The sequence below is a fragment of the Propithecus coquereli genome, unplaced genomic scaffold (genome assembly GCF_000956105.1).
Source record: "Propithecus coquereli isolate 6110/MARCELLA unplaced genomic scaffold, Pcoq_1.0 Scaffold317, whole genome shotgun sequence".
NCBI classification, from domain to species: Eukaryota; Metazoa; Chordata; class Mammalia; order Primates; family Indriidae; genus Propithecus; species Propithecus coquereli.
The window spans coordinates 73,266-88,500 of record NW_012148808.1 but is presented as its reverse complement, the minus strand read 5'-3'; positions in this window follow the sequence as shown (position 1 = coordinate 88,500).

Below are 15,235 nucleotides of genomic sequence, written 5' to 3'. Positions count from 1 at the left end.
TTACTGGGCTGAGATAGCCTTCCTTCTTTTCATTTATGTAATACATAAATTGACATGATAGGTTTTTTCTTTATATTCTAATAATGAATAGCCACTTTTCTAATAATGTCTATGTTTGTGGTTTTAATTAAGATATTTTCAATCCTAGCAATTACATTGAAGTTGGCTCACAAAAGCACGAAGAATGAATAGACTCATGTTAATAGTGAAAAATATAGGCTTATACAGTAGCGCTATTTCTACCCTGTATACTCATTACAATTACTTAGGGTACTTTAAAAAATCCTGCTTTTTGAAACCTATTCCAAAAGATTCTGGTTTCTTGGTCTAAAATGAAGCCGTGTATTGGTATGTTTCCAGGTGATTCAAATAGGCAATTGTGATAAAAATCACTGGCTAAAACCACTGGGGAAGGATGCATAGCATTAATTCTCACAGCATCACAGGACTTAGAGCGATGTGTTGTCATACACATTTCAGAGTCATGTTTATCAAATCTCAGTACGCACAGAATTTTCTCAGAAACTTAGAGGGAGCTTCATTTTGACAGGCCCACCAGCGATTCTGATACAGAAGGAGCTTAGATTATATGTTAAGAAGTACTGCTTTAGAGAACAGTCAAGAGTTTATGCCAACTTGTTAAGCTTGGGATGAGATATGAAATAAGTAAGTGAAAGAACTTTGCTACTGTAAAATACTATATAAATCTGAAGTATTTCATATTTGTTAAATTTGGAATTCTTGGATAAATGGATCTGAATTGACCACAGTGTCAGATGAGATGATGGTGCCAATGTGGGTGGTTGTAGCAGAGATAGCACATGTAAATGAATGTTGTCTGGAGGGAAATAATAGGACTCATCTCTTTGCCTTTTTAGTAATGATGGATGCGGACATCATCCCTTTCCAGCTGTGACTATAGAAATTTAGAAGGAAGGGGAGAATCTAGTTTACAGCTCATGGCAATGAAGTTTTGGATTGCTGGTTGTCTCCTAAAAGGTCTTTTTAGGTACTATTTATTACCATGGTAAATTTAAAATGGCCTAGTTCTTATTCCCAGCCTTTGCAAACCTAGATGAAAACATATGCAGTCACTGGGTGTTATGTTTTTATTAACAAAATTAACTCAATTGATGTAAACAAAGAATGCCAGTTTATCAATTCACAATAAGAAATTGTTACTACACAGAGCATAATACTTATGTCCCGTTGATTAATGAATTTTATTCCTATAGGCTCATGCACATGAGAAACAAAAACATGCTCTAAGGTTGCTTACGAGACATGAAATAAGAACAAAGAGAGTATTTATTATTCAGAGATGGTCTTATAGTGGGCCAGAACATTTCCAGTCCAAGAACTAGTTTCCTTCTACCTTGAGCAGTGCTAAGATGGACACTGTCAACATTTCCTTTATTCTTCCACCGCTAAATAACCCCCGTTTTTATAGGTAAACTATTTCTGCGGACATAGTAATGCATTTGATTAGGTGTTAGTCTTCTGTTAGCACTGCCTCAATGAGCTTGCAAAGAATAGACATTTTCAGATTTCCACAGGTAATAAGGAATGTAGATTTATTACATGAGTTCAAGGAAGGAATAATTTTGTAACTGATATCGGTCAACTGTAGAGAATTGAATTTATTTCAGGAAAAAATAGTAACCCTAGTGACCTTGCAGCAGCTATAGTAGTACAACAGCAGCTCTGTTGACTAATTATATGAATGTGCCCCCAGAAGTGGTTTCCCATTATGTCAATTTTAGCATTTCCAAATGTAGTTCTGACCCGGCTTTTTAAAAAAATGTTCTCGTCTATTGCCTTTAGTTCTAAGTTTATCATGACCAGTATTCCCTAGGGAAAGTATGACTTGCTTCCTTCCTAACTAACAGCAAACACCCCTCTTGGGTAGGATTCCCAGGCCATCTCTGAGCCATTTATCTCCTCTATGTTCAGTATACTGATGGCTGCCTTTGTTAGAATGCTCATCTGTGGTCTCAATACAAAAGGCGTGAATACTCGTGAACAAATTCCTGGTTTGGACCTCTTCCCTCATAAGAAGGCTGTGGACCTGTCAGGTAGTTATGTCTTCACAGCCTTTATGGTGCGTACCAAGTCTTGCAGGCCTAGGAGAAAGTACGTCTTTTCGAAGTGCTTTATCACTTTTCTCTGATCAATTATGTATCAATTTTAAAGTTTAAGTCTCAGAGAGCAATTTTATTTCCTTTATTGACCAGTACTTGAGGGAATGTCCCCTTAATACTACAACAGAGATTAAATTATACTAACTCATTTTAAACAGAATTGATAGCATGAAAGATCAGATATGAAATTTGGTCGAAGTAATCAGAGAATCAAAAAGAGACTAGGAAACAATACTCATGTAAAATCCAAGATACTTAATAATGTACATTTTTCCAATTGTCTTTAACGTTACAGTTATTATTTAGATGAGTTTTCATATGAAATAATGTAAAGTCAGGTTTACATATCATAGGACAAAGTAGCAATTACTATTTACGAAATAGGAAAATATGCTATTTTATTCATTAAAAGATATTAATGAATCTCTATTATGAAGTAAAATGTCCTTCATATTCTTTATTAAATCATATAAATTTTAAAGAAACCAAGATGTGCATGAACATAAAATTTGTATATATTCTATATTTTATAAATATTACATTTTGAATCAAAGTCAAATGCTGCATGTAATAATATTCAGTAAATTTTTTATAAATGTGTCAATTAAACTTTTAAAGGAAATAAATATTAATGTCATGTATTCATTGCTATTTGAATGTTCTCAAATCACTTATTAATTATACTTTCTATGGATTTAATTTTTATGCAGTACATCTTATAGAATATATGTCATCTTGAAAAAAAATCTTCTATTATGCTTAAAAGCCAACAGTCCCAGATATTTGCAACTTTGACATTTGCCATCATTGTAAAACAACTCCAGTAGTTTATTTCAGGATCAGGTATTTTGAGGTGTAAAGGGAAATGAGAACTAAAGTCCAAGTTAAACTTAATTGATTTTGTGTTTCACAACACTCTCTTTCAAATATTCTACACATAAATGCTTCATGTTTCTCTATTATGTGGTTGTAAATATCAGTATAAGTAAATACTCTTGTCCCTGGTATCTGTGATGCATTGGTTCTAGGATCTCCCTCAGATCTCAAAATTCATGGATGCTCAAGTCCCTGACATAAAATGACATCATATTTGCATATATGCATGCACATCCTCCTGTACACTTTAAATCATCTCTAGGTTAATTATAATGCTTAATACAATGTAAATTCTATATGAATAGTTGTTACTGTATGGTTTTAGGGAATAATGACACACAAAAAAAGGCTGACATGTTTAGTGCAGACTCAATTTTTTCCCCAAATATTTGAATACCATATATTCTGTATCCATGGTTGGTTGAATCCATAGATATGGAACTCATGGATACAGAGGAATGATTATACTCAGACTGTGAATGTAAATGTACATTCACATTGTTTGAGGATATGGTGAAATTGAAAAAATGATTTTTGAAAATAGAAACAAAGGAACAAAGGAAATGTTTTTCCTTCCAGAAAGGAACGATGACAAAAAAGTCTGTCAATGATTTACTCATGATTTCTCTCCTTTGCTAAGAAAACTAAAAATGACCAAGCATGTATAGCTTTTAAAATAACTTTTAGTATTTGCAATATTTTACAAAATACTCTGCTACATAAATGTATTAATTGTACTATTTTGTTTAACAATATTATGCTGTTGTTCTCATCATATATGTAAGACAAAATCTTTAATGTCAGGGGTGGGGAGAATCTTACCAAATACACTGTAACTTGTAGTTTACAGATGTGGGGAATGAGACTCCGAAAGTCTTCAGTGCCTTGATCAAAGTCACATACTTTATATGTAGATGGGCCAGGCAAGCTAACAGTACTGCAAATCAAGGATCTTTTCCTTACCCCAAAGCTATCATACTGTTGAATTTAAATTTAAAAACTATTTTCATGTGGTTTTCTACAGTGGTCTAGTTTCCATCCTAAGGCTGTTTCTATATCTATGGAGGGCAACCCTTTAGATTTGTTACAATGTACAATACTATTAAAAAATCTGAAAATTGACAAGGAAAAGGAGGACATGAAAGTAAGTCTATGCTTTAGGACTCTAGCTTCTATCACAAATGGGCGAAGAATTCGAAATGCTAAAAAACATACTGGAAACCTTTTCACAATGAAAAAGTATTTGGGAGTTATGTAATCCTTTCTTCAAAATGTCTTTGTAGCTGGGGATTTAGATAGATTATTAGTAAAAATATTTAATTTACCTGGTTGATCTTTAATGTGAAGAAGTCCTAAAATCTCAGCTGCATGAGCCTACTACATTTACATAAATATCTCAAAGTTTTATCTTAATAAGTATGAAATATACAGAGAAAGGGATAAAGCAATTTTAATCCCCAAAACATGAAACACTTGATTTGCTACTTCACCTATTTGAAGTGCTATTATGGGAAGCATACATACGTACTTATGATTCTTAGGTTCTTCTAAATTATTCCAACTAACTCATCATTATGAAATGTACCCTTCTGTTTCTGATTATACTATGTCTTGAATATAGCCACTCCAGTCTTATATTTAAGGTTTGCATGGACATCTTTTTTCATCCATTTATTTTCAATCTATTTGTTTAATATTTAATGTGAATCTTGTAGATAGCACAAAGTTTGGTTTCATTCGTGTCTTTGTTTTGGATTCATTTTGATAATCTATGGCTTTTAATTGGAATCTTTAGTCAATTAGCACTTAATTATTGCTATAGTTGTATTTAGGTCTACAATTTTACTATTTTCTTATTGTTTGTTCATTTTGTTTTCTTTTATTGGTTAGTACTCTTTTTAAATTTTTTCTGCCTTGTGTGGAATTATTAAGTATGTATTCAAATTGAGTTTTAATTTATCTATTGTTTTTCACTTTGCATTTTTTCTTTAGTGGCAGTTTTAGAAATCCTAATATATATCCTTATACTCTCATAGTACACGCAATGTTAATATGGTACCATTTCAAATTAAATGCAGAAATCTTGCTACTACATAGATCCACTTAATTCCTGTATGACTGTGGCCCCAATCCCCCCTGGTATCAGTCCATGGCCTGTTAGGAACTGGGCTGCATAGCAGGAGGTGAGCAGCGGGCAAGCAAGCGAAGCTTCTTCTTTATTTATATTCGCTCCCCATCGCTCTCATCACTGCAATAAGCTCCTCCTCCTGTCAGATAAGCAGCATTAGATTCTCATAGGAGTGCAAACCCTACTGTAAACTGTGCATGTGAGGGATCTAGATTGAGCTCTTCTTATGAGAATCTAATTCCTAATGATCTGAGGAGGAGCTAAGGTGGTGATGCTAGCACTGGGGAGTGGCTGCAAATACAGATGATCATTAGTAGAGAAGTTTGACTGCACAATGAACACAATGCACTTGAAGCATCAGGAACTCTCCACTGGTCTGTGGAAAAATTGTCTTCCATAAAACCAGTCCCTGGAGCCAAAAAGATTGTATGACATAGTTGTCACTAAGTGATATACCTCCTAATAAAATATAATATTTTTAAGGTGTCATGTATTTTAATCAAGTTAGGAGAAAAATATTCTTTTTAATTCATCCATATCTATTTCACCTCCAGTGTTCTTTATATTTTTTTGAAGATTTGCATGTCCATCTGGAATTGCATGCTTTCCATCTAGTAAATTTCCATTAACTTTTGTATGGTGCAGTTCTGCTGGTGAAAATTTTGTATGTTTTTTAAATCAAAAAAATGCCTACGTTTTTGTTCTTGAAAGACAGTTTTGTGGTATATAGAAATCTAGATTGATAATTTTTTGTTGGCAATTTAAAGATGTCCTCTGGCCTCAATTTTTATAAACTAAACCATATGCAATACACAGTTTCAAAGAGAAACTGTTTAGTTAATGACTTACATTCTGGGGTAGACTGTTTCAACTGCGTTTTTCCATTTTTCACATAATTTTTTGAATGAAAGACATTTTAAGACAAAGGGGAAAAACATTTCCATATATCCTTAACTTAAATAATAATTTAAAAAGTCAATTTTTTCACACATTTCTTTAGCAATTTGTAATCCCCACGCTTTAAATATAAATCATCCTTAAGATCTTTTTTGTCTTAACTTACAAATGCAGAGTAACTTCACTTTTTTGCAAATGATAAAATAAATTTAGTTAAAATATCACTTAATTAGTTTAATGCATTTCCAAACCACCTCACTTCTCATCTTCTACTTTTTCTGTACTTCTCTTTTGATGCTGATAATTTGCACTTAAAATTAAATTATTTCTTCATTTGTCTTAACTTTTTCTTTTTCTAGCTGTTTTAAATCCCTTGAAAGCAGGATTTATGACTGATTCATCGTGTATCCATGTTTCCACTTTAGCTTCTAGGAGTTCTGTGCATTTAAAAATTACTTTGCAATTTTTTTAAGTATAAGAGATTGCTTAAAACTCCTTTTATGATTTTTTCCTTATAATAAAATAACAAATTATCAGCCTGTTTATACTGAAGTATTACTGAAGGATATTATTATGACTTTTTTTGATAAAAGAGAAAAGTAACAGTCATATTGAAGATCTTTAAATTTAGAAATTATGTATGTTTGGGCTTAGATATATATTTGTGAGTAAGTGAATTAGAGCTCATTTGGTACAATTTAGTGAGACTTGGTCATAAAGATAGTTTAATTTTAATTGTATTGCATTATTCATTTATTATCTGAAGCAAAATGAAATAGTCGAGCTGATAAACTCTTACTAATAGAAGTGGGTCTTAGAAGGCAATGAATTTATGAAAAATAAATTCACATTACTGACATGCAAAACTGATAGGAGATTGGATTATGAATCAGTGAGGGTTAGGTGTGTGTCTGATTGAAAGAGGGACAGGAATAGAAGTGGAGGACACTGTGAAGGCTTGAGGTGAAGAGAAAATCTTACGTGCATGAGTTCTTGAGACCCAGTATTACATATTAGGCCTTCTTAACAAGAAACTTGGAGAATATCTATAGGTCAATTAACAGGTCCAAAAGGAGCTATTTACAGCACAACAGTAGGCACTGGCATCCATCCTAAGAGGGTAATGACCTACTGTGAGCATATCCTGCTCTAGGCGTTGAGAACTTGCTGCCATTTGTGCTTTTTGTAAGTAACTGGCATTAAGTGCTCGCCTCACACTATTCAGGCCACTGGAAAATCAAAATAGATCATCTTTGCTTTATCTGATAATGTAGAAGTCGGTTGCAACATAATATGAACGGATGAATCACTTTTAACATTAAGTAGTTACTACAACTACTTACTTAAAAATATACTTAACAAACCTGTGGTATCACTTGGGATACTTTCGGATATGAAGTAAAAGAAATTTGGATGTAATAGTGTTTCTTATCTTAAAGAGTAGGAAGTTCAGGGGTAGGGCAGGATCTCGACCCGTTGCCATCAGGGCTCTGGTCCTATTTCTCTGTCACTTTGCACTCCTTTCCTTTTAGTGTTGACTTTGGCTTTGCTCTTGGTCAAAACATGGCTGCAAGCAACATGTATTTTGCTAAAGTATGGAGGGAAGGAAAAAGTCTCTTCTAATTATGTAAAGTATTAATAAATTTTCATTTTCAGTTTGATTGGTCCGTTTACTCTCTCTTAAACAGATAACAATCTATGAATGCTATGTATCAATTGGTTTAACTCAGGGTTTCTGAAAAAAAATTGGCAAAGATTAACATGACTGACTTAGACTAAACGGAATAAAGACTGATTATTTTAAAAAAGAGGAAGGAGGGAGTGTATGCTGGTTAGACATCTCAAGATTTATTGAAAGAGTCTACTATTGTTGTTCATATAATAAGCATAGATGAGATGTAAAAGGCAAAAAACACAAGTAAATCATTGCTTTATTCTATTTTTCTGCATTGAGATGCCATCTAATTTCACATTACTGACTGTATTTGCCCATCAAAACTGAGAAAGTTAGGGTCATGAATTTTGGAGATTTTTTTCAAATTGTAACAAAATCTAAAGGTTAAAACTTGTAGTCTTTTTCTGGTCTTAAAGGAAACATGCAAGCAAAGTCTTAGTTCATTTAAAATTATTTGAAGGTATTCTTTGATGTTTAGTTTGAGATGGTAGAAATTATACTTGAAACTTTCTGTATATTAATTTAAAATTAGTTTAAAATTTAATAATGCCAGTATTTTCATTAATTCTTATCTCCAGGTATCTGTTTTTCAACAATGTTAGTCATAAAAAAATGATAAAATTTTTCAAAAAAGAATTAGCTATTCAGGTGAGCAAAAAAAAAAAAATGTTCAAATAATAAGTGACTTTTAAAAATTCCATGGAAATTAATCATACGCTTTTTAAAATGTCAGCAAAAACTTGGAAAAACAGCAAGATAATATTGTCTTCAAGAGATCTGAAAAGTTTGACAATTCTTATTCTGACAGTTTTCCTGTGGTTATTCTGTTAAAACTCATAGCACACATCTCTAGATTTACACAATTTGCAATAAGAAAAATATAATAGGTCAGATATGTAACTTACCTAAGAAGGCTGAGATATTTCAAATGAATTTGTTTTTAAATGGGGCTATTTTAAGTGGTTTAGTTTCATTGGGGATTCTTAAATCACAGTAGAGCTTCCTCTGGGATGGAAAAATGTCTATTGAAATTTTTCATAATTAGCAGAGGGTCTTTCACTCTAAGTGCCTTTTTATGAATAAAGCACTCTAAAATGACCTAAATTGGTTCCTCAGTCCCAATGTTTTGTGTATTACAGGTCAAAATTTGCACCTTGAAACATTAGGTGTAAATTATGTAACCACATAACACATTCAATTGGTCTTAGTATTCTTTTAAAAGTTGCTACTGATTTGCCCAAACCATTTAGTGGTCTAGGCAATTGCCTATGACCTGCGGCTTTGCTGCATTTCTTTTACTATGCAGAAATCTGCGTGGCAGCCAGGAGGAAACAGGGCTAAGACCTGCCTTAAAAAATGTGTAGGCAATTTTCCATAAAGTAAAAGTGTCCTGTTTTTGGTGCTTAATTTTTTCATAGGGTAGGATTTTTGCTCTCTCTCTATATTATAAACTACTGTCTATGGTAATGACTTACAGTTATTAGGAAGCAGGAGGCAGAAACTGATTCACAAAAGGAAATGGGTATTTCATTTATCATCTGCCAAACATTTGTCTGACTTCTGCTTAGAAATTTAATATGCAGCAAGTCTTTGGAAATGATTCTATAACAATGTTAACTTCTTAATCTGTTTCTAAAACTTCTGTAGCTCCTACTACTCAAAGAAAAGTGAGTTGAATAGAAATAGATAACAAATAATAGATAGCTTGAAAAGATGTCCCTTTTTAGGGTGACATAAGCCTTTTAGAAAGGACGCTAATAAAGTTTACCCATAATATGTCAGAACAATTATTTAACCTGAATACCAAGGGACTTGAAACTGAACTAGCAGAGTTAAAATTAAATCAATTGAACAGACTAGCTATTGTTTCTTGTATAGTGACTTAAATCATTAGGGAATTAAAGTTGGCAACAATTTATTTTGTACTGGGAGTCCATAAGAAAATCTGATAAACATGAAATGTGTGGAAGATGAATAACAAACAAGAAAAGGCCAGTTGAATTTACATGGCTTAATGTCAGTGAAACACATTGTCCTCATTGATACCGGTCAGAAATTTTATAGCAGTAAAAATAGGTTCTATCAGCTATCCATAGATGTACAAGGTGGCCTTTATACCAATTAAATTAGTTTTTAACCAAATGACTGATTCTTTCATATTGTATAGACATAGTGTTGATTTAATTCTGAAACTTAGAGATAAAATGGTAAAAACATTTTAATTCCTTGGGGGAAAACATACCCTGTTATTTAATATATTGTCATTCATTATTAATCTTTCTAATTATTTCAAGGAAGGATTTATTATAGTTCCCACAAAGCTTTAACGTTTTGGTTTATAAATTGATAAGACAAAGGACCTGATTTTTTTCAAGTATATCAGAAAATTAAAACCTAAATCAACCAAATAACAAATAAGCAAAAACCCTTGTAGAATAGTTTGCAAGTTCCTCTCATGAAACTCATTAAAAAAGAAGGTGGCATAGTTAATAGACTTCTTCTCATGTCATAATTTTAAGTTAGAATGTCTGTATATATGTATATAATTTTAATATATTAAATATTGTATTAATGTACAGTTTTAATAATGTATTACATATAATTAATATATATTTAAAAACTGTTCTTCAAATTGAGAAATTATTATACTCCTTTTTATGTCTCAGATTTGCAACTAAATTATGAAATAAACTAATAAGCCAATCCAGCTGGAATTTGCTCAAGAAGCAGCATCAAGCAAACATATTTTTTGAAAGGACTAATTTGGAAAAGTAAAAATCTATTTCTAAATTTGTAGCTGCTATTTCCTGTGATATAAAACCAAATATAGATATTTAAAATAAGTGCTTTCAAAATAGATTTGTATTTCATATTATTTCTGGTACAAATTATATTCAGGCTTACATTAGAAAATAATTATATATATTATTTAAAATAAGAGTCCCCCCTTTTTTGTTAAATTCATTCTATTAGAGATGGAGTATTCAATGTACCTAGGTGAATAAAAATGTCTTCATAGTTTCTGGGAATATTGATGAGTTTATGCTATAAAAGAAAAAAAGTGTCATGACAACCTCCAAAAGAAGCAAGTAAAAGAAGGAAAAACATATCCAGCAGACATTCAGCAAAAAGAATGCTCTGTTCTTCAGCTGACCTTTGGAGTTCTTCAATGCTGGTTCTCGGCAGCCTTTGTGATGCCTTTGTGAAGGAAATGGTGGTAGCTGAGTGGGTGAATCAATAATTCAGGGTGAATCTATATACAGCTGTAGAGTTAAAAAGACCCACACGGTTGATTCTTTCATTCCTAGCTAGAATCCACATTGGGTTAAAATAAAGATAAATATGGAAACACCAATCTCTACAACTATAAAGACATTCATGGAAGTGTTTTCTCAATTTCTACTCTAACGCAAAAACCAGAGATACCTTCCTCAACAAACTCAGAGTATACAAGATGTCATAGAACATAATTTACTCTAAGAGGGCATGCAGAAATTGACTTCTATCCATACTGAATTGAATGGTTCACGTATTTGCCAAGATTGACTATCTGTCAATCCTTTTGAGCTTATTGAGAAAATATATCAAAATGGAAAATCTGATTTGATTTTTGGTTTTGATTGGTAAAATTACATGATATAAATAATTTTGAACCTAATGTCAGGATGACTTAAAAAGTACATTGAAAATATTTCATGGATGATATTCTTAAATGGAAATTGAAGATAAAGTACTATATTATTGGCAAACCCTGACCTTTGTTAAGTCCCTAAAAATCTTCATATATTCTAATTCTACCAATTGCATCATCACAAAATGGAAGAAAAGCTACATTATGAGGGTTAGTTACTCATTCAATAAACATGGATCATACATACAGAACGTCTGCCATGGAGATTTACACATACACAGCTAAATCTAAACTTGTGGTTTCCTGGGGATAATATTTGGAATTGCTGAAAGCAAGTTTACATTCTTAAAAACATTCTTGTGACTTCAAGATTTTCTTTACTGGGGAGTCAGTAGCCTTCATTTTCTCAGTGAGAAGACAGTTTCAATCATACAAATTGTCAGGAGAAGGACTGGAACCACACCCAATATACCTCTCCTAACAGGTAAAAACAGTGGTCTTCTCAAGGACCCAGACATATTTAAACCCTGCTCAGATCCCTTTGGATCTTCCCCAAAGCCTGTTGTTCCCTTCTTGCTCTGGGAGGGCTTTTGTCTTCTTTGTATGTACAGATAAATTGACTTTATGTTATATGGGCATTCCTGTAAGCTCTCTGATTAATCTCCTATACTTTCCTTTTTCTTGTCCTCCATATTTCATCTCAGATTCTAAAGCTAAGTCCTTATGAAACTCAAAAACTATAACAAAAACATGTTTTTGTCTTCAACTTTGGGACTCTCACAAATATAAAATGATTTGGCTTCCCACTCTTGTATGTGCTCTGATTTAAAAAAATCATTTAGTCTTTTAATATTCCAGGCTGCAATTCTGCTATTCCTAGGGTCAAAGAAGGAGTAAGAGCCTTTAGGCCAGCAAGATCAACTGGAAATGGGAGAGGGGGACTTTCAAGTTAAACCTTTAAAATATCATCCCATTACATAACAATCACCATATTTCCCCCAATTTTGACCAAAATATATGTAGCTTATCATTAGAACATTCTTGATACTTTGTGAAATTGGTGTTTATTATAAGAAGTATGTAGTAATTTATAGAGGAGAAAGTTGTCCAGGAAGAGGGAACAGGCTTTGGAGAAGATCCAAAGGAATCTGAGCAGGGTTTAGATATGTCTGGGTCCTTGAGAAACCCACAGTTTTCACTGGTTAGGAGAGGTATATTGGGTGTGTTTACAAACCTTCACCTGACAATTTGTATGACTGTACCTGTCTTCTTCCTGAGAAGTATGCAGTAGTTTATAGAGTGAGAAGTCAGTCAATGTTTAGACAGAAAGGGGGATACTTTTTGAACTACCACTGCTCCTTCATTGTATCTTCCATTGCTCCTCATTACCTCTTTAATATTTTTTGCTTCAGTTATTTCTAATGGTGAGAAACACTTGGAGGATATGACACTGAAGGCAGTGGAAGAGTATTCAGGTGTGGACATAAGCAAAAAAAAAAAATAGTAATAAAATACATTAAAGTGAATGATTTAGATTAGAAAATAAATATTTCCCATAATTTTGGTTCTGTATGAAAATGCAGAGCTTCCTTTGTTTAGACATTTTACTTTACAGCTAAAGAGGCTGATGATCATACTGGCTGAGTCAGGGCAACAGAGATAATGGGTGTCCGTACTGAATATAAAGTTAGGTTTCCTGATTTTCTTTCCTTTGACAGGGAGTCATCTAGTCTCATATGAAAAAGCCAGGGGAATAAATAATAAATCGATCTTATTCTCTTCCCTTCCTCTAATCTGCTGTAGAGTTCCCTTTGCCTATTGGTCAAATGTAACCAGAAGCCGATTGATAATATAGTTTACACAGCTCAAAGGCAGAGAACACTTGTATAAGAGTCGAGAATAAATCTGATGGAGAAATAGAGACAATCAGTAAGTTAGTTTTTTTTTTTTCATTCTCCTTTTACGGTTTTCCTATGAGTTTAATTTGATTAAAAACATTTTGTTGAATGTTATATTCTTGTCACTATTCTCTTTCACACTTATATCATCTTTCAATGTATAGAGGGAATAAATATATTTTTCTTTAGAAAACCAGGCTAACCTATTTCTTTCCTGTCACTCTTATCTAGTCTAAACGGTATAAGGCAAAGGTCTTACAAATAACTGCAAGGTAGAGTGACGTCAGTGATGTAGAGAAAGAAGAGTCACATGGTGGAGTTCAACTCACCACACTGATAAGAGTGACTGTCACAACTAATTTAGTTCATTTACTGTTGTCTTTTGAAGTAATTCTAAATGTGAGGGATATTTCCCATATTCTGTAATGAATCACTTGTGCTATCTACAAGGATTTTTATGCTTGAAAAAATAACCCCACCACATTGCACACAAAAAAATCAAATGCTGAATACATAGGCAAAAGAAAAATCATTCCTGACCCATGTAGGTGAATGGTTTGCATCATGAATATAATGTTTTATTACCCATATCATTGTCCTAGGTTGAAAATATTTATGGGTGGTCATAAAATTAGCTATTCTTTTTCAAATATTCAATGTGTAGCATGTATGCTGCTGACCTCCAGTGGAGGGTAGTACCCTGGCTGACGATTTTACATACCCTATATAAAGAACTACTTTTGGGGGGGCTTAACATTTACCTCACTTTAATTTTATTGTCTTCACATTTTCACAATTTCATATCATAAAAAAAATTAAACTCAAGAGTTTAACCAGGTTTCATTGTATCCTTTCAAATAGTTTGTAGCCAAATATATTTTCATGTTTAACTGTTTTGAAAACTAAACTTAATGGACACACATGCTTATACAGAGAAAAACAGAAAAACTGATTTTTAAGGATTATCTTAATAGGAAACTAATTTTATCACTTAACATATCTACCGTTTCTAGAAAATTACCTTCAGTGAAGATCTTCATATCATATTTAAATAACAGAGACTATGTTCTAAAAAATATGGTAAAGCAGTTCAGAATCCTTTTTAAATTTTATCTAAGTTCCTTACCCCATGAAGGTGAAAGAGTCTATAAAACAGAAAAAAATGTACAAAACACTGTTATGTTTAATTTTTAAGTACTATCTTAGATTTGATCCTTTAAAAATCAAAGCCTCAGGCAAGTGTGGGCACTTTTTTGGGGAAATGCACAGCAAGGGTATTTCCCAAGAGGTTAAAGAAAAAAGAAAATGACACAAAGAAAGATAAGACACATTACTACACTGGCCTCCACTTGCCAATTAGCAATGAAATAGGACCTTGTTCAGCAGGCATATTTTCTTTACCTGTAGGACTTTCTTTAGAACAACAGTAAGCGGAAATCACACCTTAGAGAAGAATATGAAAGGAAAAAAAATGTATTTGTTTGTTTCTCTTACATCGCCTGTTTCTCATTGGCCAAGGAACACTCCATGGAATGAAATTCCTTGAATTTCTGGGTTGTATTATCCTTCCACATGGCAACCACTCAGGAAGCTATAGCCTATACTCAACAAGGTAGCATTTCACCTAAGTAAGGAAACGGAAGAGGAGAGGCACTTAGTGATTATAGGGCTAGGCAAGCGGGACTTGATGAGCCGATACAGGTGACGCTTAAACTTGGACATTACCCAGCTACTTGAGCTTGTCAAAGGGAAGCTTCTTTGGAAAGGAAGAGTTTAGAGAGAGAATCTGAGAAAGCACAAACACAAAGTTTGTGCACTGGAAAAATAAATTAACAAAAATGATTTGAACTTGATAATGGCTTAAGAGAAAGCATTCAAGAAATATTTGATATTTACTGATAATCATGTTAGAATTTCATCTGTGCTCAGCTCTCCTATTAGTTTATGGATATTAAAACAGAGGTTTCTTTTTTCATTTATTTTTATGGC